The sequence below is a fragment of the Balearica regulorum genome, chromosome 7 (genome assembly GCF_011004875.1).
Source record: "Balearica regulorum gibbericeps isolate bBalReg1 chromosome 7, bBalReg1.pri, whole genome shotgun sequence".
Classification (NCBI taxonomy): domain Eukaryota; kingdom Metazoa; phylum Chordata; class Aves; order Gruiformes; family Gruidae; genus Balearica; species Balearica regulorum.
Genome location: NC_046190.1, coordinates 28,494,759 through 28,509,021, shown reverse-complemented (window position 1 = coordinate 28,509,021; position 14,263 = coordinate 28,494,759). Strand labels below are relative to the sequence as shown.

At 42.7% G+C, this 14,263-nt stretch overlaps 1 long non-coding RNA gene across 1 annotated transcript in view; it reads right to left on the bottom strand.

Annotated features, from left to right (window-relative positions):
* The window catches only part of LOC142602634 (uncharacterized), a 20,844-nt gene extending 8,664 nt beyond the window's left edge, over positions 1-12,180 (bottom strand). The window contains exons 1-3 of the long non-coding RNA XR_012836386.1: positions 11,969-12,180; positions 10,001-10,058; positions 5,194-5,310 (exon numbers count right to left, since the gene is read on the bottom strand). This is a non-coding gene — a long non-coding RNA (uncharacterized LOC142602634). The remainder of the gene's footprint in view (positions 1-5,193; positions 5,311-10,000; positions 10,059-11,968) is intronic.
* Positions 12,181-14,263: the final 2,083 nt, after the last annotated feature.

Here is a 14,263-nt window from a genome sequence, read left to right as displayed (position 1 = left end):
AGGAAAGGAAAGGAAAGGAAAGGAAAGGAAAGGAAAGGAAAGGAAAGGAAAGGAAAGGAAAGGAAAGGAAAGGAAAGGAAAGGAAAGGAAAGGAAAGGAAAGGAAAGGAAAGGAAAGGAAAGGAAAGGAAAGGAAAGGAAAGGAAAGGAAAGGAAAGGAAAGGAAAGGAAAGGAAAGGAAAGGAAAGGAAAGGAAAGGAAAGGAAAGGAAAGGAAAGGAAAGGAAAGGAGAGGGGAGGAAAGGAAAGGAGAGGGGAGGAAAGGAAAGGAGAGGGGAGGAAAGGAAAGGAGAGGGGAGGAAAGGAAAGGAGAGGAGAAAGGAAAGGAGAAAGGAGTTTGACTAGAGATGTATCTAGCAATATGTTGATAAATAAATGGCAGTGAGTTAATTCGTTACGTACTGTGTAGCACTTGGAAACGATTTATTCCAGCACGTCTGAATGTCACAGTACTTGAACTTTAGAAAAAGAAAAGAAAAAAGTTGGAGATGGACTAGAGAGGTATCTAGAAATATCTGCATCGATAAATGGACGTGTTGTCGCATTAAGTGTAGACAATATAGCCCTCTGAAAGGATTTAACCTGGTCGGACTGTAATAGGAGAAGAACTGTGGAAAGAAGGGAAAAGCATTTGAGATCTGCCTAGAAAGATCACCATATATAAATGGCAGGGTAGTTAATTAAGTGTGTACACTACAACTCTTTGCAACGATTTAATCCGGTAAGTATGAATGTAGTCAGAGTGGTACTTTAGAAGGAAAGGAGAAGACTGTGAGCATACCTAGAGATCTACCTGGCAACATAGCCACATAAAACTGGCAGCATTGTTTCTTAAGTGAATAGAAGAGAGGTCTTTCCTGGAAACCATTTGTTGCAGCAAGTAGGAATGTAAGTTGCTGAGAAGTTTAGCAGCGTTTCCAAGAAAGGGAAAGGGAAAGGGAAAGGGAAAGGGAAAGGGAAAGGGAAAGGGAAAGGGAAAGGGAAAGGGAAAGGGAAAGGGAAAGGGAAAGGGAAAGGAAAGGAAAGGAGAAAGGAGAAAGGAGAAAGGAGAAAGGAGAAAGGAGAAAGGAGAAAGGAGAAAGGAGAAAGGAGAAAGGAAACAGGAGTTTGACTAGAGATGTATCTAGTAATATGTCGATAAATAAATGGCAGTGAGTTAATTCGTTACGTACTGTGTAGCTCTTGGAAACGATTTATTCCAGCACGTCTGAATGTCACAGTACTTGAACTTTAGAAAAAGAAAAGAAAAGAGTTGGAGACGGACTAGAGAGGTATCTAGAAATTTCTGCATCGATAAACGGACGTGTTGTCGCATTAAGTGTAGACAATATAGCCCTCTGAAAGGATTTAATCTGGTCGGACTGTAATAGGAGAAGAACTGTGGAAAGAAGGGAAAAGCATTTGAGATCTGCCTAGAAAGATCGCCATATATAAATGGCAGGGTAGTTAATTAAGTGTGTACACTACAACTCTTTGCAACGATTTAATCCGGTAAGTATGAATGTAGTAAGAGTGGTACTTTAGAAGGAAAGGAGAAGACTGTGAGCATACCTAGAGATCTACCTGGCAACATAGCCACATAAAATTGGCAGCATCGTTTCTTAAGTGAATAGAAGAGAGGTCTTTCCTGGAAACCATTTGTTGCAGCAAGTAGGAATGTAAGTTGCTGAGAAGTTTAGCAGCGTTTCCAAGGAAAGGAAAGGAAAAAGGAAAAAGGAGTAAGGAAAAAGGAGAAAGGAGAAAGGAGAAAGGAGTTTGACTAGAGATGTATCTAGCAATATGTTGATAAATAAATGGCAGTGAGTTAATTCGTTACGTACTGTGTAGCTCTTGGAAACGATTTATTCCCGCACGTCTGAATGTCACAGTACTTGAACTTTAGAAAAAGAAAAGAGTTGGAGATGGACTAGAGAGGTATCTAGAAATATCTGCATCGATAAACGGACGTGTTGTCGCATTAAGTGTAGACAATATAGCCCTCTGAAAGGATTTAGTCTGGTCGGACTGTAATAGGAGAAGAACTGTGGAAAGAAGGGAAAAGCATTTGAGATCTGCCTAGAAAGATCGCCATATATAAATGGCAGGGTAGTTAATTAAGTGTGTACACTACAACTCTTTGCAACGATTTAATCCGGTAAGTATGAATGTAGTCAGAGTGGTACTTTAGAAGGAAAGGAGAAGACTGTGAGCATACCTAGAGATCTACCTGGCAACATAGCCACATAAAATTGGCAGCATCGTTTCTTAAGTGAATAGAAGAGAGGTCTTTCCTGGAAACCATTTGTTGCAGCAAGTAGGAATGTAAGTTGCTGAGAAGTTTAGCAGCGTTTCAAAGGAAAGGAAAGGAAAGGAAAGGAAAGGAAAGGAAAGGAAAGGAAAGGAAAGGAAAGGAAAGGAAAGGAAAGGAAAGGAAAGGAAAGGAAAGGAAAGGAAAGGAAAGGAAAGGAAAGGAAAGGAAAGGAAAGGAAAGGAAAGGAAAGGAAAGGAAAGGAAAGGAAAGGAAAGGAAAGGAAAGGAAAGGAAAGGAAAGGAAAGGAAAGGAAAGGAAAGGAAAGGAAAGGAAAGGAAAGGAAAGGAAAGGAGAGGAGAGGAGAGGAGAGGAGAGGAGAGGAGAGGAGAGGAGAGGAGAGGAGAGGGGAGGGGAGGGGAGGGGAGGGGAGGGGAGGGGAGGGGAGGGGAGGGGAGGGGAGGGGAGGGGAGGGGAGGGGAGGGGAGGGGAGGGGAGGGGAGGGGAGGGGAGGGGAGGGGAGGGGAGGGGAGGGGAGGGGAGGGGAGGGGAGGGGAGGGGAGGGGAGGGGAGGGGAGGGGAGGGGAGGGGAGGGGAGGGGAGGGGAGGGGAGGGGAGGGGAGGGGAGGGGAGGGGAGGGGAGGGGAGGGGAGGGGAGGGGAGGGGAGGGGAGGGGAGGGGAGGGGAGGGGAGGGGAGGGGAGGGGAGGGGAGGGGAGGGGAGGGGAGGGGAGGGGAGGGGAGGGGAGGGGAGGGGAGGGGAGGGGAGGGGAGGGGAGGGGAGGGGAGGGGAGGGGAGGGGAGGGGAGGGGAGGGGAGGGGAGGGGAGGGGAGGGGAGGGGAGGGGAGGGGAGGGGAGGGGAGGGGAGGGGAGGGGAGGGGAGGGGAGGGGAGGGGAGGGGAGGGGAGGGGAGGGGAGGGAGAGGAGAGGAGAGGAGAGGAGAGGAGAGGAGAGGAGAGGAGAGAGGAGTTTGACTAGAGATGTATCTAGCAATATGTCGATAAATAAATGGCAGTGAGTTAATTCGTTACGTACTGTGTAGCTCTTGGAAACGATTTATTCCAGCACGTCTGAATGTCACAGTACTTGAACTTTAGAAAAAGAAAAGAAAAGAGTTGGAGATGGACTAGAGAGGTATCTAGAAATTTCTGCATCGATAAACGGACGTGTTGTCGCATTAAGTGTAGACAATATAGCCCTCTGAAAGGATTTAATGTGGTCGGACTGTAATAGGAGAAGAACTGTGGAAAGAAGGGAAAAGCATTTGAGATCTGCCTAGAAAGATCGCCATATATAAATGGCAGGGTAGTTAATTAAGTGTGTACACTACAACTCTTTGCAACGATTTAATCCGGTAAGCATGAATGTAGTCAGAGTGGTACTTTAGAAGGAAAGGAGAAGACTGTGAGCATACCTAGAGATCTACCTGGCAACATAGCCACATAAAATTGGCAGCATTTTTTCTTAAGTGAATAGAAGAGAGGTCTTTCCTGGAAACTATTTGTTGCAGCAAGTAGGAATGTAAGTTGCTGAGAAGTTTAGCAGCGTTTCCAAGGAAAGGAAAGGGGAAAGGAAAGGAAAGGGGAAAGGAAAGGGGAAAGGAAAGGGGAAAGGAAAGGGGAAAGGAAAGGGGAAAGGAAAGGGGAAAGGAAAGGGGAAAGGAAAGGGGAAAGGAAAGGGGAAAGGAAAGGGGAAAGGAAAGGGGAAAGGAAAGGGGAAAGGAAAGGGGAAAGGAAAGGGGAAAGGAAAGGGGAAAGGAAAGGGGAAAGGAAAGGGGAAAGGAAAGGGGAAAGGAAAGGGGAAAGGAAAGGAAAGGAAAGGAAAGGAAAGGAAAGGAAAGGAAAGGAAAGGAAAGGAAAGGAAAGGAAAGGAAAGGAAAGGAAAGGGGAAAGGGGAAAGGAGTTTGACTGGAGATGTATCTAGCAATATGTCGATAAATAAATGGCAGTGAGTTAATTCTTTACGTACTATGTAGCTCTTGGAAACGATTTATTCCCGCACGTCTGAATGTCACAGTACTTGAACTTTAGAAAAAGAAAAGAAAAGAGTTGGAGATGGACTAGAGAGGTATCTAGAAATTTCTGCATCGATAAACGGACGTGTTGTCGCATTAAGTGTAGACAATATAGCCCTCTGAAAGGATTTAATCTGGTCGGACTGTAATAGGAGAAGAACTGTGGAAAGAAGGGAAAAGCATTTGAGATCTGCCTAGAAAGATCGCCATATATAAATGGCAGGGTAGTTAATTAAGTGTGTACACTACAACTCTTTGCAACGATTTAATCCGGTAAGTATGAATGTAGTAAGAGTGGTACTTTAGAAGGAAAGGAGAAGACTGTGAGCATACCTAGAGATCTACCTGGCAACATAGCCACATAAAATTGGCAGCATCGTTTCTTAAGTGAATAGAAGAGAGGTCTTTCCTGGAAACCATTTGTTGCAGCAAGTAGGAATGTAAGTTGCTGAGAAGTTTAGCAGCGTTTCCAAGGAAAGGAAAGGGAAGGGAAAGGGAAAGGGAAAGGGAAAGGGAAAGGGAAAGGGAAAGGGAAAGGGAAAGGAAAGGAGAACCATTTGTCTTCCTAAACAGCATGATTCTTTTCCTTCACACTCCTGCTGTACACAGGTGCATCCTCATCAATCAAGACCCAACTGACTGCCTGCAGCACAGCAATAACACACCTGAGACCCATACCTAATTTTAAAGAAAATAAATAAAAGGCAGTATCCAGCCCCCCTCCTAGTTTTTTCCCACAAGCTCCTGCACTCTCCCAGGAAGAATGTTTCCTCAAGGACTGTAGTGCTGCTTTCTGCTCTAGGAACCCAGCATTGATTTTACCAGAAGAGATTTCAGGTTTGTATATCACTTTTTTCAGTATTTTAAATTCTGGGTTTCCTTCAGTAAAGGGGCCAAGGAAGAAGTGACCTCTGCAAGGAAAAGACTGAAACAGGGTGGATGAAACACACTTACTTGGAGCAATTAGAGGAATATAATTACATATGGAAAGCCTGTGAGCTGCTAGAAGTTTTGTGCATAGTAAAAGTGTTGAAATTCTTCTCTGTTCTGAGGTTTTTCTTTTGCTGAAGCCTGCAAAACAAAACAGCAGACACTTAGTAATAAATCCAGGATAACTTTGGGAACTATGTCCTTTAGTAAAGGCTAGCAACTTCTTAGGCAGACTCTAAATGGAATTTCTTACTGCTTCTAAATGAACTGAATTCTGCTACTCACTCTAAACCTTGGCTCTCTGGTGGCAACCCTTCTTGTATACTTACCTCCTCCTCTTACTATCACAGTACCAGCTCAACCTTTTTTGGGAAACTTTAACAGTAAAACCCCTATTCTCTTCCACACTCAGTTATGCCAGCACAGCCAGGATCAGCATCTGCCTTGCAGTAGTACAAAGACCTTTGCAGAAACCTCAGCTCTTGCAAGGTTCTGCTAAGTGTTACAGATGAGATCAACATCAAGTCTTGCAAACTGGGCAAAAGCATGGAGAACATGGGTGAAGGTCCCCCAGCTGAGAGCCTGGAGCATGCTCATAGCTGCTGCCTCTCTACCTGTGGCAGGATGGTGCTAGAATGCTGCCCACCAAGTTCGCTGCCCACCAAGTTCACTGCCCACGAGGTTCGTTCCCCTCAGCTGGCCTGTGCTGTGTCAGGTGTCACAAAAGCTATGAAATACCTGCTTGGTTTTTGTCTGCTCAGACTGCCACCTTTGACTGACGAGGGCTGTGCTCTCAAGCTTGTTAGGCCGTGTGATATCCTGACCTTTCTTGTGGTGCTCTTGACTTTCTTCTTCTTTCTCCTCTGTTGTTGGATAAAAGTAAATGTGAGGCTGTCGGCACAAGGGGAGGCAGCTGCGGGAGAAGGGGGGATGTACTTGGGGAGCTGCCTTATGCTGCTTGATTGCTGCACCCAGCTGCTGCACTGGCAATACCAGAGGTGGGCCTCTTGTCCTCTAATTCAATTTTCTTTGTCCATCAATGAACTCCTTAAATATTTTAATTTCTGACTTGCTTTGTGGTCTCAGGTTCCTGGGTTTTTTTCTGTCAGGTGTTTTCTGTTAAACTCTTGCTACTGTTACTTTTGCTTTTTTCTCCAACTTTCATTTCAATTCTTGCTCTTTGTTACTTCATTTTCTTCCTCGCTCCCCTCTTTCAGTTTGTTGCAGCCATAGTTTGCACAAAAAAATACCTCTGTGGCTGTGGGGGGAAGCACTCACTGGGAGGCATTGCTGGGTGTCTGTCTGCCTTGGCCCTTCTCAGGAGCTGAAATGCTCTGTAGTCAGAAAATAACCATGAGTGTGATATTGCAGAAGCAACTGTGAAGTGATGGGGAAGTTTGTGGTAGTGTGGAGACAGCTTCAGGGAGTCAAGGCTGTCAAGAGCAGCAGTTCATTTGCCAAGGGCCTTGTTTGCCTATTAGAGCTGTTGATTATGTTGGCTTCAGCTGGAAAAGCTGCTGATGGCTAATAACTGATAGTAAGCCTTATATAAATAATGTCCCCAAAGTATCAATTTGTCCTTTACCTACCTATTGTGTGCCTTCCCTATGCTCAGGTTTCCATGTTTAAAGGCTTTGGGCTCCTGTGAATGAGTTCCGCACAGCCCAGGAATGCGGTACGCAGCGTGCTTTGGCCTGTTGGTGACCGAATACATCAGCAGCTCTTCATAACTAAGCCTATATGACAAGAGGGTTATGTCATACATCAGTATCGCTATATTATGTAATTTTTGCTAAGATACATCATACATAAGGTACACTCATGACCAAGAACAATAGGCGCACTGACAAGCGAGGCTGCCAAATGGTGGTGCTGTGCAGTCCGCTGGTGCAGAGACTGGAGGCCATGACTCTGTGACCTGTCTCGATGTCGCTTGCCTGTGTAGGCCAGCCTGTGCTTCATTCAGCATGGCTGTAAAAGATCTGGGACTGCTCAGTTAATGAGGTGTTTCTCACATTGACAGTGTTTGAATGCACGCAGACCATGCAGTTAAATAATTTTTCCAAACAGCCAGTATCTGTGCCAACTTTCTAAACTACTACTGTTTGATTATGGGAGGGTATACATGAATCAAAATAGCAGTCAACCAAAACATAGCTCTAGAAATATAAAAGCAGTAATATTTCTTTCATAATAAATACACACTGTCACTGGAGCTTTGCAAGTTCTTTGTCTCTACTAAAATCCTCATCAGTGAATTTGTAAGCATATCAAATCTGGTCTCAAAACCACAAGCTATTTTACAGTGAAGGATGCTCTAGATGGATTCCCTAAATTTAACCACTGGGTAGAAGAGTAAAAGCCTCTGCAAGGATTGGAGCTGAAGGCAATAAATAGAACGCAATAAATGTCTTCTTTACAGAGGTAAAGAATAATGAAGGCATTTGGGGAGAGGAAGAAAGAGGCCTACTATTGGAGAAGTGTGCTTTCTGGCTGTACCTTCCATTTCCAGTGTTTCATTTAAGATTAGCCTGAATCTATGCAATTTAAAGTGTGTTTTTTCTGAACTCTAGTTGATGAAAGACCTTTTTGGATGCTAAAGAAGGGGCCATCTTAGTACAGTGGACACAATCTTTGAAAAAAGTCACAATCCTTATAAACTCCACAGAAAACAAAATTACAATCTTATTACATAATTCTGGAAATGAAGCTGGTATGCTTCACTAACTGCATATGTTTAATGCAATTTAAAGTAGGTCTTGTAAAAAAAGCTCTTAGCAGTGAAACAATTCACAGTCTCTTTAACTTAGCACAGATCCGTTTATAATTTGAAATAACTTTAAGATCGTGGCACGCAACTGTTGCAGAGGATTATATAAGCAGATTTATAAAAGATTTGCCCCACAGTATCTTTAGCTGGTGTACTTGGCTGCCAGCTTACAGCCTGCTGCAATATAGAAAAGCCAGAAAATATTGTCTGACTGTTTGAAGCCTTACCTTTGGATTATGAGGAAAAAGCAAAAACACATTTAGGCAGATGGGGTGATTTACTCTTTGGTGTGGGCTGCTCTTTGGGTGAAGCGGGTGGGCAGGGTGCAGCTGAGACAGCTGCCTTGTGGCTTCTGCCCTGCAAGGAATCTACCCCAATCTTTCCCCACCAGTCGAAACTATTTCAGAGAGCTTGTCTTGCCTGCTGCATGCATTGCAGTACTGAATGTAATCTTTGATTCTAGCTGTAACGAACCTGTCTTAAAAAGTCAGTTACTTTTCTCTGCTATTCTTGCATATTTTTTTTCCTCAAAGTTACACATGAACATCTTTTGATTTTACAGAATTAACAGTAGGGAAAACCTTACAAAACCCAAATGTAGTTATCACTCTATCACAACTGGAGGGGGAGTAGCTATACTTCCTCAGTGTACCAGGAGGTCAAAGACTGAAGGTAGCAATACTGTCATGCAAAAAAAAGGCTTATTTGCAGTCTACAAAAGTGGTGTAAATCTTTAGGACAGCCTTGCCAAGCTTATAGGGGTCAATGTAACATGAGAAGGTCCCCAAACAAGATGCCTGTGGGAGGCGGTGGCCTCCCACCTCATTTGTGATTTCCCTGAAGATGTTCTGCATGGGGCAGAAAGATGATCTGCTATCTGATTTGGCAACTAGTCATGTATGTTGACCTCCTCCAAACTTCAGAATAACTGACTAGAAAGTAATTTTTTTTCTTTCTACTTGGAAAGGTCACAAATCTAGTACTGCTGGCTAACCTCTGGGAACAGAAAAACAAGTTTTAAAAGATTCTTTGGGACCCTAGTATATTTGTAAGTACAGCCACCAAAAGGCAGAATGGATCCAACAGAAAAGCTGCAATTCATTCATTTCCCCCAACATAGCATTTCAGGTTTACACCCGTATTTACATGCTTTTGGAAAGAACTGATTCTGTGTAAATCCTGTGACTCTCAAATGATTTTTGGAGTTGGATGACTTCGGGTGCGTGAGAACCTCAGCACCTGCAACAGAACAAATTCCTCACTGGTCAGCTACTCGGTGTGCTTCTTGCCGAGTGAAAACCTTGCTGCTAAATACTTGCAAAGCAAGCATAAACATGCCTCAGGCTGTCACTTGCTTATAGGCTTGTGTGACTGAGTATTTATGGAAGCACATCAAGGAAATCAGACCCTTGACTAATAGCCAAACAAGTGAATTCAGTGTTTAATTTTGTGCTGGGTGGCCTGCTCTAAGATTTTGGTTTCTGGTGTTACTTGAAACGCCTGGCAACTGCATTGGATTGTACCCAAGATGTTCTTGTAGGCAAGAAAATACTGACAGGTGTAGGTGTATGGATCTCAGCAGTGAGTATCTTTTGCAAAGATTCGGCTGGAAACACGTATTGGGAGGCTTGGGTTTACTGCTGCTGTCCCTGAAGCAGATAGCAGGGAATTGGTGTTTACCATGTACTTTGTCAAGTAGTCACAATTTGTTTGATGGCCCCTTCCACAATCCACCGGGCGGGAGGAGGGCATGAAAGGAGGGAAGAAGAAAAACTATTCTTACATTCCTACAAAGAAAATTATTGTGGCTTGAAAAAAGACCAGTCAGCCAGGACAAGTTTTCTACGAGAGCTCCAGGCGATCCATTGTACTGTTCAGCAATATTTAACTGATAATCAATCCCTTTTCCTTCTCCATCCCCAAAGACACAGTCCTATTCAGCATAAGCTTGGATTTTCATTATGACTGAAACAGACTGAAGCTAGGGTGCAGACAGTACAAAAGAACTTCTACATAATAGTTGTATTGGGACTGCTGGAAATACCTTGGTCATAGACTTACCTTCGTGTAATCAAGTGACAGTGCCCAATCACTAGTTTGCCGGGGGGAGATTAATTTCCTGGTGGGGATTAATACAGTCAGATTGCATGAAAGAACACACTTAGTAGTACTAAACTGAAACATGTATCTGAAGTGTTAAAGACTAAATATTCATTATCTCTTTACACAATCATTTTTGATGTTTTAGCAGGTGAAAAATTCCACTAAAATATGCAAATTTAGTATATCAGATAAAATCAGATATGCGATATTGAATTTCCGGTATCTTATACAAGCAGGGCTTATAGCTCTTTATGTGGGAAGGGGTTTTACCATCTAGATGTGAAAGCTGCCCAGTTAGATATACAGGTGGACTCTCAGTTGCTGTAGCACAAGTGGAGCTGCGGAATGCTTCCCATCTTGCAGAGGCACGAACACCTAGCTCTCAGGCATGTACATATTTCAATGGAAGAACGAGTAAAAAGGGCTAAACCAGCAACAGCAATGAACTTGTTCTGTTTCCTGTTCTGCTCGGTGATTTAAATCTTTAGCCTTCAAGTAGAGAAAACAAGTGTTACTGTGTACATGTCTCTAACATACCTGCCAACTTCCTCCTAATATTTGAAGATAATTACACATGTCTGGACTAGTTTTCTAAAGGGGTCATCGCTGCTGCAACTTCCATAGTGTGCCTCGTAACAGTTTGCAACTACAGAAAGGTGGATTCCTATGCAGCTTCTGTGACTGTTTTATAAGCAGAGGTAGCAAACAGTAGGAATGTGAAAAATTCTGAGAGCTGGATTTCTTGCACAATAATTGACTCAAAATGAGGGTGGTGATCAAGCCATAACTATTACTGCAAGTTGAAAGTGTCACTTAAAACTCCTCTAAAAACCGGAAATCAGGTTCAGTACCTTAGATAAAAGGCTCTATTTCAGCTATCTAAAACCTCAGAAAGATCTAATAACACTTCTTTGATCTTTTGATGGTCAAACCTTTTAAACCGAAAGTGTTATGAAAATGCTCAGCATCATAAAATATTGCCATATATTCACCTGAATAAAGTGTTAATTAATAATTATTTCAGTACTCATTCTTAAAAGGATTTCAGCCTTTAATGCATGCTGTAGTCTGATTACTTTTAAGTAAAACTTGTGTACAGTTAGCTTTCTGTCACTACAGAATGCAAATCTAGCTTAATGAGTTTTAAAAACATTTGGGTGCAGAAATCGGATGTATAAAATTTGGGAGAAGACGTTAGAAAGGTATGACAAAGGCAGAGCATATTTACAAATGCAACATTAGTATAGCATGCTGGGATCTTGCCTTTAGTTGCAGTGTGTTTCACCTTATTTCCCAAGTAAGCAGGTGACTACAATGAAAGGTAACATGCAACAAAAGTGTTTCTCTGTTGCTATTATAGTATGCATATATCACTTATTTTCTGGACATTTAAATTCTGATTTCTGTATTTCATCTAATAAGGGTGGCTGTATGGTTATCTTAGAGTTCCTGGCATATGTCTATTATTTTTCAGACTCTTGAGTGTATTGCAGAGAGAGGTTATGTACAAGTGTAAGTAAGTCAGACTTTTCCTGTTCTGAAATATTTAGACTTTAAACACTTTTGAATAAACTGATACAAGCTGACGGTCTGCTAACCTAAAAATAGTAAAGGATCGCCTTATGCAGTGCACTTATGCAGCCATAACTCTATAACCACTTAGCAAACTATTTTGATACTAGTGAACTTAAAATTACATGAATAGCAACCCCATATTTTCCTCTTCATCCCTTCCCTGTTGACAATCTGTTAACCAAATTAGAAATAGTTAAGCAATTCCCTTATGTTTGCAGAAAGGCCAGCAAGTGCTTGAATTGGAGTCGAACGTTTGCATCTTTCTCAACTTGACTACCTGAAATAAGTTCTGGCTTTCTCTAGAGCTTGTGCGGTCCTGCAATCATTCAGCTATTTTCCGTCCACTCTTACCTTCTCAGCGTTCTCGAGGTGTCTTGCAAGTCTTGCCCGTAAAAACCGAGTGGCTTTGGGTGCCCATCCTCTGCTGTCAGGCAGCGAGAGTACGTGTTGGAGAAGGTGGCATTCAACCTGCCGGACCAACCAGGGAGGGCGAGGGCAGCGTCCCCTCAGCTGCGGGAGGCTCAGGTGAGCATGGCAGCCTGCACAGGTGCTTGTTTGTACAGTGGTGCCTGTATCACCTCCCACTTGTGTTCTTAAAGTGGCACAATCCTTTCCAAAGAAAGGATGAAACGGTTCTGCCTTGGCCACAGTTTGCTCAGGACACAGTCACTTGTAGTGAAAAATGATGGCCCTTTTTTTTTTTTTTTTTTGCCAGGAAATCACTTGAGCTTTCTTTGTAAATCATCCTATTTACTCAGAAGTGAATAATCTGATAATAATTACCAGTCAGAATCTTAGTTATTTAATGAGTAGCTTATGCAGCCTTCAGAGCATGAGGGCTAGATATCCCTAAGGTTATTGCAGATCAGGGGGTTCATACACCCAACTCTCTTCCAACTATGTGCGTTCAACCCACCCGCTACTTACAAGGTTAGCTTTATTTTTAAATATTTGAAAAATCACAGCTACAGTCAGGCTGCTGCAGTATCTATTTTATGGAGTAAAAAGCACAAAGAAACCCTTTCAGAAGCTTTGCTAAGCTGGTTCTGGGTCCGGCTCTGTTCTTTGCACTTACTGAAACTAAAGTTCAGACTTCAAGCATGCCCTTTTAGACCTCGGTCACCCAACTGGGTTTGGGTTTTTTTTTTAAACTCTTACAAAACACAGAAAAGATGAACTAGGGTATTTTTACAGGAAATAACAATTATTAAGAATCATTTTTGTGATAGATAGTTTTTATAGAATTAAAAACAACTTTCTGAACATTTGTTTTCCACTGTACGAGGCAGAATCAGTAACTCTTTTCCCCAAAAAACTTGACATGTGACTTCCATCTTTGATGTTTGACACTAATATTTCATTGATCTAGCCAAAACAGAGTTCCTTTTTAAGTTTCTTTGCAAGAAATGTGTTTATCCTGTTTTTCGCTAGCTCTTAAGATTAATCTTGACTTTAATCTTACTTAATCCTGGCAGTGGTGTCATTATTCTCATCTTTGGAAGCGGTGCTCTCCATTGGCTAAAAATTGAACATTGCAGTTTGGCGTGTCAGCAAGCTGGGTGGTCCAGTACACACACGAGTACTGGTATATCCAGGGTGAATGGTGGCAGTCTTATAAGGTACAGATAGCATTTAAGGTTAGGATGGAGTGGCTTAGGCTTTTAAAATAAGTTCATAAATTTTTCAGAAAACTCTGAAGCAAAGAGTTGTCAGCCTTGGGGAATCCTGTCTTTCTACAAACCAGATGATGCTGTGCTGTACTTTCGTTCAGATTTCGGAAATAAATTAGGTGCCCAAATGCCAAACTAATCTCCTTTCCAGGCCAAGACCACTGGTCCCAGACCTGCCTGCTGTCAGCAGGGTGTTGATGGAGGGAGCAGCTTCAGCCAGGGTGATAAATATTTGCTTGCTTTGAGGTTGCAGGTCCTTGTCTATTAGTACAAGTAGTTAGAGTGTCCAAAGGGGACCAGCATCTGTAGCTGTGGAGTAACACAGCTTCCCTGGGAGACCACAGGGAAAATGCCCAAACACGGGGTAGTGGGGGAACATTTCTGCTGTGGTGCATATTCATTAGACTTACACTGAAGGCAGCCGCTTTCTTTTGCCAACCTGCAATTAGTTCTAATTTTGAGATGACTCTGTAAGCCCCTGGAAATAACCAGGATTAAAAAAACCCAGTTTACCATGGCTTTAAATGTTTGGGGGGGTCCAACTTCATTCTCAGGCCAACGTTAATCATTGCAGACTTCCTAAACTTTATTGGAATACCATGAGTGGAAAACTACTGCACGAGGTGATGCCTGTGTTCCTGTTTCCCTGTGCTCGTGGCAGAGTTAGTTTCACAACAGGAGTCACGCAAGGCTGAAGACTGTGGGTGTGTGAGCTGATGGGTGCGGGCAGATACTGGTGAGCTGTAAAACATTGGTGAGTAAGAATAGAGTTTGAAAGTGAAACAGTGCCTGTGGACTCCTAAGTCCTCATTTCCCCTCTATGTACCTGTTTCAACTGGATTAACATAGCAACATAACAGTCTACCTAGACCTTACATGATACAGGATTCAGTAGTTTATATTTTGGCTATGTTGTCCAGAAATGGGGCATTAATTAACAGCTTGTGGATTTCCTTATGTGCCAAATAGATGTATT